We start from the raw sequence: 15,523 nt of genomic DNA, 5'->3' as shown, positions 1-15,523 counted from the left end.
AGTCCCGCATCGGGCTCTCTGCTCGGCAGGGAGTCTGCTTCTCCCTCTGACCCTCCTCCCTCTCATGCTCTCTGTCTCTCATTCTCTCTCTCAAATAAATAAATAAAATCTTTAAAAAAAAAAAAAAATTAAAAATAGAAATACCGTATAATCCAGCAATTCCACTTCTGGATATTTAGCCAAAGAAAATGAAAGCACTAAAAAAGACATATGCACCCCTATGTTTATTGCAGCATTATTTACAATATCCAAGATATGGAAACAACCTAAGTATCCATCAATAGAGGAATGGATAAAGAAGATGTGGTATATATACAATGGAATATTACCTGGCCATAAAAAAGAATGAAATCTTGTCAATTGCAACCACATGGATAGACCTAAAGTGTACACTCTGCTAAGTGAAATAACTCATACAAAGACAAACACCATATGATTTCACTTACATGTGCAATCTAAAAATAAAGCAAACGAAGAAGCAAAATAAACAGACTCAGATACAGAGAATGAACTGTTGGTTGCCAGAGAGGAAGAGAATAGGGAATGTGAACAAAATAAGTGAAGGAGATTAATGATCTTCTAATTATAAAATAAATAAGTCATGGGGATGAGAAGTACAGCATAGGGAATATAGTCAATAATAGTGTAATAACTATATGGTGACAGATAGTAACTAGACATACCATGGTGACCATTTCTTGGTGTATATAAATATCAAGTCACTATGTTGTACACCTGAGACTAATACAATATTGTATGTCAATTATTGTTCAATACAAAAAGTAAAAAGAAGTAAAGCTCTCTTTTCCCATGGAGATGTAAGTCAGTTATGAAAAGTATACATTCTCAGCTTGGAGAAATATGAAAAAAGAAATTATCACCACTCTGTCAGTTGTGAAAGTTGTCTTAAAAGAATTAAGATTCCCTTTTTAAGCCAAAATCTAAAATTAGAATGTATACAAGCCCCCACAGACATTAAATAGCAGTCTACTTAAATTCAGGATTTAAGAGAAAGGAATTATTTCAAAGTGTAGAACTTCTTGGACTTGCTCAAGCACTTCCTAATGATAAAACTGTCTATAAATTTTACTCCTTAATTCTTTTCCATCTGCTTAATTTTCTAAGATAAGTTCTTTTTTTATAATTTTATTGAGGGATAATTGGCTATTATTACTGTATATATTTAAAGTGTACAGTATAATGATTTGATATGCATATACATTGTAAAATGATTACTAAGGGGCGCCTGGGTGGCTCAGTCAGTGAATCGTCTGCCTTCAGTTCAAGTCATGATCCCAGGGTCCTGGGATCAAGTCCCACGTTGCGCTCCCTGCTCGACGGAGAGCCTGATTCTCCCTCTCCCCCTGCTCCACTGCTCCTGCTCTCTCCCTTATACTATCTCAAATAAATAAATAAAATCTTTGAAAAATACTTAAAAAAATAAAATAAAATTATTACCAAGATCAAGATAATAAACACATCCACCATCCCACATAGTTAATAGTTAACATGGTTAACTCGTGTGTGTTTGTGTTGTGTGTGTGTGTATGTGAATGCTTAAGTCTCCTCCCCTTGAGTGTGACCCTCTCCTAACAAATAGAATTTTCTGTATTTGTGGTAAAATCATTCCTAACTGAGACTTAAGATGAATATTTGCTTAAACATGGTGCCCTCAAGGCGAGCAACAGAATATGTGTGGACCTGAGACATTCTACCTGAGTTGAGAATCCCCTTCCCCCTGGCTGAGAGTCCTCCAGCCAGGGAGTTCCCTCAATGCCTCAGTGTTTCATCAGCAAGATGGAGATAATTCGACTTTCACCATAGGACTGTCATGGCCGTTAGTTGCCTTGCCCATATTATACAACAAATATAAATTTGCATATTTTGAGAGTTTAAAAAGCAAAAATTTAGTCTTCCAAATCTTCAAAAATCACAGAATCCTCACAAAAATGTGAAGTCTATCAACTACAAATTTAGAGCCTATAGATAATCTGCTACTGTACATAATCACCGTATTTTGGACAGATGTGAAATGAATTTGGTTTTTAACTCTTCAATGAAGAAAATTTCAAATATATACAAAGGCAAAGAGATTCACATACGGAATCTCCATCTACACATCACCCAATGTCAGCAGTTTATCAACAGATTTCCGATCTTGTATAATGTTGTCACTTTCCCCATAAATACAGAGTGACTTTTTCAAGTCATTTATAAGGCACTTTTATTTCACACACAAAAAATGAATATGTCTGTATCTCCAGGACTAGCAGCATTTTCTGGTTTTCCCGTATGTGTTCTGAATGTGAGACTTCAGACTGAGGCCTTACTAATGGCAGTTGAAAAAGCATGGATTTTGGGGCGCCTGGGCGGCTCAGAAGGTTAAGCGTCTGCCTTCGGCTCAGGTCATGATCCCAGGGTCCTGGGATCGAGTCCCACGTCGGGCTCCTGGCTCAGCGGGGAGCCTGCTTCTCCCTCTGACCCTCTCCCCTCTCATGCTGTTTCTCTCTCGCTCGCTCTCTAAAAAATAAATAAAATCTTTAAAAAATAAAAAGGACTTAAGAAAAAAAAAAGAAAAAGCATGGATTTTGAAGCTGTCTCTAGACTGGTTAAAATTCTAGTTCACCACTTCCTAGCTATGTAATCAGGAGCAAGTAACTTCATTTCCTCTGAGCCTCAGTTTTTTCAGCTGCAAAGAGAAGCAGAACAGCTGTTAGGACCCACTCTCCAGGCTCACTTTTTTTTTTTTTAAGATTTATTTATTTATTTATTTATTTGAGAGAGAGCACACGCACACACGTGGAGGGGGCGTGGGGATCAGGGGGAGAGGAAGAGAAGCAGACTCCCCACGGAGCAGGGAGTTTGAAAACGTGGGGCTCCATCCCAGGACCCCAGGATCATGACCTGAGCCGAAGGCAGACGCTTAACCTACTGAGTCACTCAGGTGCCCCATCCAGACTCATTTGAGAAATAAATAGCAAAACAATGGTGAGTAATAGCTATAATTTACTAAAGAAGCCAGCCACCGCCCTAAGCACTTCTCCTGTAGTATCTTCAGTACTTGCCTGGTGCTAGGCAAATGTTCCCTTTCAGTCTTTGGAGCAGGTTTTGCTACAACAAAGATGACCAAGTCATGGCTGTGGTTATGGTAGGCTGGTGAGAACAAGTAGTGCCCGACCAGAGTCCTCCACAACGTGGGGAGGGGAGGCGCCGAAGAAAGCCTTCTCACACTTACAAACCAGTCCAGTGGTCTGGAACAGGGAGGGTGAGAGATGGAATAAGGTGGAAGGAATGAGGATCAAAGGAACTAGGGAGTCAGGAAGAGAGGAGAGTACCATGTCTCTGGTCCCTCTCTAGTGCTCTCACACACCAGCTTTCCGGACTTCACACAGCGCCTCCCAGCAGTTACCTTGGAGGCTCAGTAGCCAGTCCACACTCAGGCCTGCTAAGGGGGAAGGCCAGGATTCAAACCCATATTCATCTCAGGATGCTTGTTTCACTCCACACGGCCCACATCATGCCCTTTTCAAATTATTGGAAGGACAGTTACTGTTTTACAAAGTGGCCTCTGGGATGACATGTTAGACATGGCTTTGGGCATGGGGAATGTCAGGATGGGATGGGGTAGGGAGGCAGACACGTGGCCTGACTTGGCCCCGGAAAGACCATCATTCAGGAAGACACTGCCTCACAACCCCCGAGGCTTCTGGAGCTCCCATTACTGTTCAATTGGCCTGCCTGTGTTTAATCTGCAAATGAGGGCTGCCTAAGATGTGCCCATCAGCAGTCCTGACCACCTCAGAGGATATAAAGTCTTCCTGACCTTGGGAACCCAGACTTTTTCCAAGAAATGCTTAGAACAGCAATAAGCTGGGAATGGATTCTAAGAGTTGGGAAGGAATGATTCTAAAATCAATGTTTACTAGCAAGGAAAGCCTTCTCTTTTTTCTGTTTCTCTCTCCAGAGGACTTTGTGTCTAAACTGGGCTTTAAATATAAAGTAGGAGATCTACTAATCTTCTCAAAGGGGGTCTGGGAATTCATAAGAATCAAGTGGGAGATGAATTTAAAATGCACATTCCCAGGCTCTACCCCCAAAATTCTAATTCAGAGGGATCAAGAATCAGCTTTTTATTTTATTTATTTATTTATTTATTTATTTATTTATTTATTTATTTTAAAGATTTTATTTATTTATTTGACAGAGAAAGAGAGAGAGAGCGCACACAAGCAGGGGGAGTAGCAGAGGGAGAGAGAGAAGCAGGCTTCCCGCTGAGCAGGGAGCCCGACATGGGGCTTGATCCCAGGACCCTGAGATCATGACCTGAGCTGAAGGCAGATGCTTAATGACTGAGCCACCCAGGCGCCCCAAGAATCAGCTTTTTAAAAAGTAAGTGCCCAGGTGATCCTCTTTCAGGTGTTTTTGGACATTTCCCTGAAATTGGCCTGGAGCCCATTGCATCATATAAGTGCCTGGAGTCTTGTGAAAAATAGAATTTCCGTAGATAACCTGAATTTTAATCAGCAGGAGCAGAGTTGGTGGGGGGAGGGTGAGGAAGGAAGCCTAGGATTCTGCATTTTATTTTATTTTATTTAGGCTTATTTATTTATTTTTAAGTGATCTCTATACCCATTGTGGAGCTTGAACTTATGACCCCGAGATCAAGAGTCAAACATTCCTCCGACTGAGCCAGCCAGGCACCCCTGGATTCTGCATTTTATTTTATTTTATTTTTTTTTTTTTTAAAGATTTTATTTATTTATTTGACAGAGAGAGACATAGTGAGAGCAGGAACACAAGCAGGGGGAGTGGGAGAGGGAGAAGCAGGCTTCCCGCGGAGCAGGGAGCCCGATGTGGGACTCGATCCCAGGACCCTGGGATCATGACCTGAGCCGAAGGCAGACGCTCAACGACTGAGCCACCCAGGCGCCCTGGATTCTGCATTTTAAAGAGGCTTTCCAGGTGAAGGTTTACTAGTAAATTTTAAGAACTACCTGCCTAGGGAATAACAAAATATTCTCTTAGAAGGGCCATGGCCTGGAGGACCTATTTCTGCTGAATCTCATTAAGCTACTTTGGGTGTATGTTCATGTGGAAACCACAACCCCAAGACTCAACTGAGGAATGAGAAAAAGACAGGGTACTGAGAATAGGAATTGAGTAATAACCAACAATGGCTCCACATTAAAGAATCTTTGTAAAGTTTCTCCAATAGCAACACCACAGCACATTGGCTCTCTATTCATCCTTACTTGGCCTGCAGTCTAAGTTTTCTGACATGTAGATGCTCAATAAATACTCATTAAGTTGACTTGAATATAATCCCCTTTGGAGAGCCATACTTTCAACAGGTACTTCCATAAACTTTGATATATTTTTTCCTGGTGGTGTTTAGACAAATATACATGTGTATACACGCAAGGGGCAGAAGAGGTGACGGTGAACAAAAGTGGGTTTAATAAAGTAAGAAAGATAAAACTTAATGAGCTGCTAAGCGGACTTCAGCTGTAAGTTAGGGAAAACATAACTACAAGTTCTAATTTTGGTTTACTTCCTCTTTTGCCCCAGGATCTTAAGTAAGCTACTTTCATTTCTCTATTTCAACTGTGTGTTGTTTTTTTTTTTAAGGAATATGCTTTGTGGAATTATTTTAAGTAAGTAATAAGAGTTTGGAAAGCACCTTTTACTTTTAGCCAAAATTGTGAAGAGAATCTCCACCATCTGGCATCTAGGCCAATTCAATGAGACAAGTAGTTTCTTTTTTTTTTTTTTTTTTAAGATTTTAATTATTAATTTGACACAGAGAGAGAGCACAAGCAGGGGGAGTGACAGGCAGAGGGAGAGGGAGAAGCGGGCTCCCCACTGAGCAGAGAGCTGGACACAGGACTCTATTCCCAGGACTCTGGGATCATGACCTGAACCAAAGGCAGACGCTTAACCAACTAAGCCACCCAGGTGCCCCAAGTAGTTTCTTTCCTTCTTTTCTTCTTTCTATAAACTAAAGATCATTTAGTAAATGTTAATTGAGGATTCATTATATGCTAGAAGCTATGATGACTTCTACCCACTATCGTTGAAGAAGCAGGAGAATCAAGGGAAAAGCAGAAGTTGAAGGATCAGGGAAAAGTCACTGGCCAATCCTCTGTTAGTGCTGGCAGAGGTGGGCAAGATGGAGTTTGCAAAGCCATCTGAGAAACCAGGCACTTCAGCTGTGAGAGTGGAACAGCCCAGCCTGGAGTCACTGCTGGTCAGCAGGGCCTGCACTTGAGAGAAGAGCCAGGTATGGGGCAGGCAAGAGCAAGAACATGCGGAACCTGCCACCAGTGTAGTGGAGAGTGGGGACAACTGACATATGCAAACCTCTCTGCGTGTTTCTTCCAGAGCATGACTGCTCATTCACTACTACCTTCCAAATCTCATACTGGGCTTTTTTTCCCCCAACTCTAAGGCAAATCACACAAGGAAGAGGATTCTGAAAACTGTAGTTCCAGTTTATCCAAAGAAACACCATACAAATGAGGAATTGGGTCAAGAAGTGATGAAAGTTGGCCAAGAGGCCAATGCATGATTAAAGTTGACACAATGCAAAGATTCTGAGCAAAAGTGCTTATTCAGATCCCAAGCTGTTTTTAACTCCTCAGGACTTTAAGTGTGGTCTCCTGTGTCAGCACTAGAACTGTCCCACCTACAACAAACTGGTTGCATAACAGGAAGGTGGAGTCAGCTCATAAATGTAAGTCTGATACCCCAACACAATGACCACAGATGCAACAATTAATAACACAGTTACAGACGTCAGTGTGACACAACAGCTATCAACAATCAATTTAAGATTTAATCTTTTATCAGATTCAGATTTATGAGGTACAGACTACTTATCTGTTCAAATATTTATTAATGCTTACTTTAGGCTACATGGAAGAAAAGTGAAACATCCTACTCGTCTCTGCATGAACCAAACACATGCCCTTCTACCCATTCTTGTTTACAACACCTCAGCTCCCCTTCCCAAGCATACCAGATCCCCCACAAGGTTGACAATAAATAAAACCTGCTGATAAGGGAAAAAGAAAGAGACCCTGAGCCTCAAGATAAAGTCACAAGCCCTCAGGTTTCATAGCCCTAGTCCAGAAGGATCGGTCATAACTCCTTAAATTAAGATGCTATAGCTAAAAATAGCAGAACATCCAGGAAACTAGTTTAAATCAAAAGGGGGATTTAAAATGAGGATACTTGCCTATCTCACAAGACACAAGGGCAAGGAATGCAGCCAACCCTCAGACGGGCTGAAATCAAGAAGTAGGAAGCCAGGAACACTCCACTCCATCTCATTCCTGCTTCTCTCTGTGCATTTGCTCCTTCTCCCTACAAAGATTTCTCTGTTCCTCAAAGCACGAGATGGAATACTGCTGCCCCTCCTGAGTTTGAAGTGATAGTTTGAAGCAAATGGAGACTGACTTTCTTTCAGTCCTAATACCAAATAGGGAGAGAATCCGATTAGTTAAACTTGGGTTCAGTATTCTCTCCTTGAACCAATTAGCCTTGGTGGTGATGGGAGAACAGGAGAACTTCATTACAAACCTGCGCCAGGACCCCATCTCAGTGGGTAAGGGAGCACCCAGTGTCAACACTCAGACTTTTACTTATAGAGGATTCAAGGTTAATCTAATGCTAGTCAAGCGTATGGAGATAAATGGCTTCCTAGGGAGACTCCAGAAATCAAGCCTACTCTTCAGCTTCCTACAGTGACAAGAACAGCAGGAGCCAATGTGAAGTTAGAGGCCTAAAAATAAGAACATTGGGGAAACTGTAATAAAGTCAGGATTACTGAAACAAAATATGTCCAGGAGTGTAGTACACATTGTTGATTCCCTTCCAAAATCATTTCCCCTCTTCTTTACTGTTATAGCTCTGGTCTTGTTCAGGTATCTATGCTCCTGCACTTGGTCATGTTCGTGTATGGATGCCAGTTACTTCCTAAGCTCCTAAAGGTGAATCCTGATTAATTTAAGCCAATCAAGGTAGTACCATTCCCTTTATCTCTCATGTAGACTTGGGCAGGTGATATAGTCTCACCAATGAGAATGGGTGTTCTGGGAAAGGTTTCTTTTTTCTTAGAAAAGATACTGATGAAGAGATTACCTTTTCCTCCTTTATACCTTCTGAGTATCTGGATATTGGATACACCTGGAATTGCTGTAGCCATCTTATGAACATAAGGAGAGCTGATCTGAGGAAAAAAAGAGGGGTTGGGGGGAAGCTAGAAAATGGAAAGACTAGGTTCAATGATAATTCATTTGTTAGTGAATTAACTATCCTTGGAGCCATCCTGCATTTAGACTAATTATATGAGAAAAATTTTATTTTTTAAACCACTTTGAGTTGATTTTCATTTACTTGCTGCTGCAGGCAACCCAACCAAAACAGGGGATATAGTGGGAATGAAAGCTAAAAAGACAAGCAGATAAGATTCCACACACAAAAACAAGAGTCAGAATGAAGTCAGACTTTTCAGCAACAACCCTGAAAAGCTAGATGATGAAATTATGAAGGGAAAGATTTTCCAAGATAGAATTTTCAAACCCACCAACTTATCATTTAAGTATGAAAGTAGAATGGGGCTATTTTAGTACACAAAATATATCTCAAATATATACCTGCACTGAATTCCTTTATAGGAAACTAGAAAGAACGTGCTTCTCCAAAATGAGGGAATAAACCAAAAAGAGAAAGACATGGGATCCAGTACACAAGAACCTCCCTTCTGAGAGGAAGACAGTAGACAAGACCAGACCTCTATCACGAGGGGAAGACAGGTACAGTAAGTAAATAAGACTTTCCTCATGGGAAGTGAAGAAAGGTCCCGGGGGCGCCTGGGTGGCTCAGTCGTTAAGTGTCTGCCTTCGGCTCAGGTCATGGTCCCAGGGTCCTGGGATCGAGCCCCACATCAGGCTCCCTGCTCGGCAGGAAGCCTGCTTCTCCCTCTCCCACTCCCCCTGCTTGTGTTCCCTCTCTCGCTGTGTCTCTCTCTCTGTCAAATAAATAAATGAAATCTTTAAAAAAAAAAAAAAGTTCCCAGAAAGATAATCATGGGCAAACATTGAGGGCACTTCTATAAGGGGCACAAGCACCTTTGGCACCTGGCAGGATGTGTGGCAGGACAGGTGTGAATGTGGGTGTGTGTGAAAGAAGAGTATAATTTTCAGTAGTAGAAAGTCCATAGATACCTAAATTTTTTTATTAAGTTTTCTATTTTAACTCCAGTATAGTTAACATATAGTGTTATATTCATTCCAGGTATATAATACAGTGATTCAACAATTCTATACTTTACACAGTGCTCATCATGATAAAGTATAATCTTAATCCCCTTCACCTATATCTCTCTTTTTTTCTTTCACTCATTTGTTTTGTTTCTTAAATTCCACATATGAATGAAATCATGGTATTTATCTTTCTCTGACTGACTTACCTCACTTAGCATTATACTCTCTAGCTCCATCCATGTTGTTGCAAATGGCAAGATTTTATTATTTTTTATGGCTCAATAATATTCCATCGTATATATATATATATATATACCACCTCTTCTTCATCATTCATCTATCAATGGACCCAAGCTGCTTCCCTAATTTGGCTATTGTAAATAATGCTACTATAAACATAGGGGTGCATGTATCCTTTTGAATTAATGTTTTTGTATTTTGGGGGTAAATACCCAGTAGTACAATTACTGGATCACACGGTATTTCTATTTTTAATTTTTTAAGGAACCTCCATACTGTTTTCCATGTGGCTGCACCAGTTTGCATTCTCACCAACAGTGCACGAGGGTTCATTTTCTCCACATCCTCGCCAACACCTGTTGTTTCTTGTGTTTTTGATTTTAGCCATTCTGACAGGTGTGAGGTGATATCTCATTGTAGTTTCGATTTGCATTTTCCTGATGGTGAGTGATAATGAACATCTTTTCATGTATCTGTGCACCATCTGTATGTCTTCTTTGGAAAAATGTCTGTTCATGTCTTCTACCCATTTTTTAATTGGATTATTTGTTTTTTGGGTGTTGAGTAGTGTAAGTTATTTATATACTTTGGATGCTAACCCTTTATTGCATATATCATTTGCAAATATCTTCTGTGCAGAAACTTTTTTTTAAAGATTTTATTTATTTATTTGAGAGAAAGAGAGAGAACACGAGTAGGGGAAGGGGCAGAGGGAGAGAATATCCAAGCAGGTTCCTGCTGAGCACAGAGCCCGATGCGAGGCTCGACTTCATGACCCATGAGATCAGGACCTGATCCAAGAGTTGGACACTTAACCGACTGAGCCACCCAGGCACCCCAGAAACTTTTTATTTTGATCTAGTCCCAATAGTTTATTTTTGCTTTTATTTCTCTTGCCTCAGGAGACATATCTAGAAAACTCTTGCAATGGCCAGTGTCAGAGACATTACTGCCTGGGCTCTCTTCGAGGATTTTTATGGGTTCAGGTCTCAAATTTAGGTCTTTAACCCATTTTAAGTTTATTTTTGTGTCTGGTGTAAGAAAGTGGTCCAGTTTCATTCTTTTGCATGCTGCTGTCCAGTTTTCCCAATACCATTTGCTGAAGAGACTGTCTTTTTCCCATTGCATGTTCTTTCCTGCTTTATTGAAGATTAATTGGCCATATAATTGTGGGTTTATTTCTGGGTTTTCTATTCTGTTCTATTAATCCATGTGTCTATTTTGGTGCCAGGACCACGTAATGTTTTGATTACTACAGCTTCATAATATAACTTGAAGTCTGGAATTGTGATGCCTCCAATTTTGTTTTTCTTTTTCAAGATTGCTTTGGCTATTCAGGATCTTCTGTGGTTCCATATAAATTTTAGGACCATTTGTTCCAGTTCTGTGAAAAATGCTGTTGGTATTTTGATAGGGATTGCATTAAATCTGTAGATTGCTTTGAGTAGGATAGACATTTTAACAGTATTTGTTCTTCCAATCCATGAGCATGAAATGTCTATTTCTTTGTATTGTCTTCAATTTCTTTCATCAGTGTTTTATAGTTTTCAGAGTACAGGTCTTTCACCTCTTTGGTTAAATTTATTCCTAGGTATTTTATTATCTTTGGTGCAATTGTAAATGGGATTGTTTTCTTCATTTCTCTTTCTGCTGCTTCATTATTGGTATATAGAAATGCAACAGAGGGGCGCCTGGGTGGCTCAGTTGGTTAAGCATCTGCCTTCGGCTCAGGTCATGATCCCAGGGTCCTGGGATTGAGTCCTGCGTCGGGCTTCTTGCTCAGCAGGGAGCCTGCTTCTCCCTCTCTCTCTGCTGCTCCCCCTGCTTGTGCTCTCTCTCACTCTCTCTGTCAAATAAATAAATAAATTTTTTTTAAAAAATGCAACAGATTTCTGTACATTGATTTGTATCCTACAGCTTTACTGAATTCATTTATCAGTTCTAGCATTGTTTTGGTGGAGTCTTTAGGATTTTCTATATATAGTATCATGTCATGTGCGAATAGTAAAAGTTTTACTTCTTCCTTACCAATTTGGATGCCTCTTATTTCTTTTTGTTGCCTGATTGCTGTGACTAGAACTTCCAGTACTATGCTGAATGGAAGTGGTGAGCATAGACATCCTTGTCTTTTTCCTGACCCTAGGGAGAAATCTTTCAGTTTTTTCCCATGGAGCATGATGTTAGCTGTGGTTTTTCACATAAGGCCTTTATTGTGTTGAGATATGTTCCCTCTAAACCTACTTTGTTGAGGGTTTTTATCATGAATGGATGTTGTACTTTGTCAAATACTTTTTCTGCATCTATCTGAAATGGTCATATGGTTTTTATCCTTTCTCTTATTTTTTTTTTTTATCCTTTCTCTTATTGATGTAATGTAGCACATTGATTGATTTGCGAATATCGAAGCACTCTTGCATCCCAGAAATAAATTCCACTTGATCGTGGCAAATGATTTTTTTAATGTACTGTTGGATTCAGTTTATTAGTATTTTGTTGAGGACTTTTGCATCTATGTTCATCAGAGATATTGTCTTGTAGTTCTCTTTTTTGTGGTATTTTTTTTTTTTTAAAGATTTTATTTATTCATTTGAGACACAGAGACACAGAGAGAGAGAGAGCATGAGCAGTGGGAGAGGCAGAGGGAGAGGGAGAAGCAGACTCCCGGCTGAGCCAGGAGCCCGATGTGGGGCTCGATCCCAGGACCCTGGGATCATGACCTGAGCTGAAGGCAGACGCTTAACCATCTGAGCCACCCAGGCGCCCCTTTTTTGTGGTATCTTTATCTGCTTTTGGTATCAGTGTAATGCTGCCTCATAGAATGAACTTGGAAGTTTTTCTTCCTTTCTATTTTTGGAATAGTTTGAGAAGAATAGATATTAACTGTTTTTTAAATGTCTGGTAGAATTCGTGTTGAAGCTGTCTGGTCCTGGACCTCTGTTTGTTTGGAATTTTTTTAATTGAGTAGCAACATAAACATTTTATTTAGAGATATGGAGGAAGATATGAAAATAATCAACAAGAGTGAAAGTTGTAGCCTCCACGGAAAAGGAAATGTGATAAGCAGGAGACTGCCTGTGATAAGAGATTATCACAATCTTTTACACTCTTTGTTTTGCTGTGGACATTTTAAACTGTGATTTAAAACATTTTAATGACAGGATATAAAAAGAAACAATCATTGCAAAAGGAAAAGGAAGGTAGACTTAGGTAAAAAACTTAGGTATAAATGTGAAATATGAGAATGCCTGGGTGGCTCAATTGGTTAAGTGTCCGACTCTTGGTTTCAGCTCAGGTCATGATCTCAGGGTTGTGAGATTGAGCTCAGCATTGGGCTCCCCGCTCAGCAGGGAGTCTGCTTGAGATTTTTTTCCCCTCCCTCTCCTTCCTCCTCTGCTCCCCCACAACTTGCATTCTCTCTCTCTCTCAAATAAATAAATAAAATATTTTTTAAAAAGAAATGTGGGGGCGCCTGGGTGGCTCAGTTGGTTAAGCGACTGCCTTCGGCTCAGGTCATGATCCTGGAGTCCCGGGATCGAGTCCCGCATCGGGCTCCCTGCTCAGCGGGGGTCTGCTTCTCCCTCTGACCCTCTTCCCTCTCGTGCTCTCTGTCTCTCATTCTCTCTCTCTCAAATAAATAAATAAAATCTTTAAAAAAAAAATAAATAAATAAAAAGAAATGTGAAAAATGGTCCCAAAGGACAGGGAGTGAGTGGCCTCTATTGGTTGTAGCTGTTTGCGTGGCAGGAGGTCCTTGAATGCCATCTAAGGAGGGCAAAATTTATCATGGAATAAATAGGATTTGAGGAGTTTCAGTGTGGACATGATGCAATCAGATTAATCCTTGGGAAAATGGAAATCACTACATGGCAGGATGGAGAATGATTTGGAAACATAATAACTAGGGGCAGAAAGACCAGTTAGAAAGTTTTGCACAGGGGTGCCTGGCTGGCTCAGTCGGTTAAGCCTCTGTGTTTGGCTCAGGTCATGATCCCAGGACCCTGGGATCAAGCCCCGCATAGGGCTCCCTGCTCCGAGGGAAGGCTGCTTCTCCCTCTCCTGCTCCCCCCTGCTTGTGTTCCCTCTCTCGCTGTCTCTCTGTCAAATAAATAAAATCTTAAAAAAAAAAAAAAAAGTTTTGCACAAAATAACCAAGTCAGAAGGGAAGTCTGGAACCAGAGTGGAGGTGAAGAGAAGCAGAACAACTGTGGGGAAACTGAGGAGAAAGGCTTGGTGACTTATTGGATGTAAGCACTATTGAGGGAGGGAAGAAACAGAGAAGACTCTGTTTTGAACAGTAGTGAGATCCCAGGGGCAGCCCATTTTCATAGGAATTTCCCTAACTCATTAGTTCTGTGGAATAAAGTCAAATTGGAATAATTCTTTTTATCCCACCCCATCTGACACCCTGCTCTTGGGACTATCCAACACACAGGTCAGATCTTTTACCACAAATTTTATATTAATAGGCTTAATTAACATGAAAGCATTACATATTAATTTCATAGCTGGTATATGGGACTGAAAAGCCCCTGGAACTCCACCAAGTTCCTGGCCTCCTGAGCTTAGATGAAGATTTTGGAAAGTTTTCAGAGTCTTTTTGTTTTTGTTTATTTCTGTGACTTATTTTCACTGCTGCAACATGCCTTCCTGGTGTTCTCATTAAGAATACTGAGTGTTCACAACACGCCAGGCATTTGACTTATTTTTTCCCTTTCTATCCTTATACTGTCCTATTTACAAATGAAGAGCTGAGGCTTGGAAATGTTAAAGGACCTGTTATCAATACATCATTTAACTGATAAATCCAAAGCTAGGATCCACCTCACTCTTGGTGTGGATCCAAAGTTTGGTCCCCGAACCACTATAGGACCCTGTGCTCCCACTGTGAGCAGCTCCACTCTGCCTTCCTGGAATGAACATTTCCCAATAGTCAATGCCTGCCTTTATCCTTATGCAAGCTGCTTCGCCTGCTCTCAAAATGGTATTTGGAGACCAATATCTGGGGACTGGTTTTGCTCATTGCTGTAGGAGATGCCACTACTCCCAAGTTTTTTCAGGAGGCATATCTAATCAATACATGTGTGTACATATGTGTTATGCATGGATGGACATGTATATGTGAATACACATATGTAAATGCATGTACATGCATTTATATCTACATTTGTATATTGATCTCTATATAACAAAAACTACGAGTTTATACCAATACCTCCAATCCTAATCCACCACAAATTTCATTCCAGTTTTCTTCCCTTCTATACTTTTAATCCCTTCTCCAATAGTGAGAAACCTGGCCCTTATTATCCTTAGTATTTGATCAGTATTCCTGAATATAATCCATCTCCCATCACCCATCCTCTCCCCCATGCACATACCCTGCTCATCTCACTTGTATTCCAATGCTCTATTCCAGGCTATTCCTCTCTCAGTGTGAAAGCCCTCTCACACCATTTGGGCTCTCAAGTGCACTAAGCTGCCCCATGGCATGAATGCCTTTCATTGCACATTCAGGTTCTGACTCCCCACACTAGGCTGCTCCCGTGTGTAGATGCCTTCCTTTCTTGGGTTCCAGCACCCAGTTCTGAACCACTGCCATACATGGATGTCCTCCTAGCTTCTGTGGGTCTGACCCTTCACATCCGGCTACCCCTGAGTGGATATCCTTCTCACCTTATTCAGGCTCTGATGTCCTATGCTTATGAGTCTTTTTTTTTTTTTTTAATATTCTTAGGACTCACCTAAAGTACTTGTGAGATCTTATGTGTAAAAGAAACAGAGATAAGCTTTTGTATAAACCATCAGGTTTAAAAGCAGCAAGGGTGGTAAATAAACAAATAAAAATTAAAAATAAGTTGTACACTTGAAGTCAACTATATTCAAATAAAAAAAATTACAAAAAACAGCGTGGCATGTTAAAAATCAAGTGGCAAAAAGAAAAAATGGATAAATTGGACTTCAAAAATTTTAAATTTGTGCTTCAAAGGACACTGTGGAAAGAAAGTGGAAAGACAACC

The 15,523-nt window shown here is 40.4% G+C and overlaps 1 long non-coding RNA gene across 6 annotated transcripts in view; it reads left to right on the top strand.

Annotated features, from left to right (window-relative positions):
* Window positions 1-15,523, top strand: part of LOC115939682 (uncharacterized) — a 39,882-nt gene that overhangs the window by 6,135 nt on the left and 18,224 nt on the right. For 3 of the 6 annotated variants that reach the window (XR_014142954.1, XR_014142950.1, XR_014142955.1), the window contains exon 3: window positions 8,679-8,816. This is a non-coding gene — a long non-coding RNA (uncharacterized LOC115939682). Of the gene's footprint in view, window positions 1-4,204; window positions 4,390-7,909; window positions 7,992-8,678; window positions 8,822-15,523 lie in introns of all 6 variants that reach the window. The other 3 variants (XR_014142953.1, XR_014142952.1, XR_014142951.1) reach the window with 3 other exon arrangements.

Source organism: Leptonychotes weddellii, chromosome 2, assembly GCF_054177405.1.
Source record: "Leptonychotes weddellii isolate Sample4059 chromosome 2, ASM5417740v2, whole genome shotgun sequence".
NCBI lineage: Eukaryota > Metazoa > Chordata > Mammalia > Carnivora > Phocidae > Leptonychotes > Leptonychotes weddellii.
This window is presented reverse-complemented; position numbering and strand designations above follow the sequence as displayed.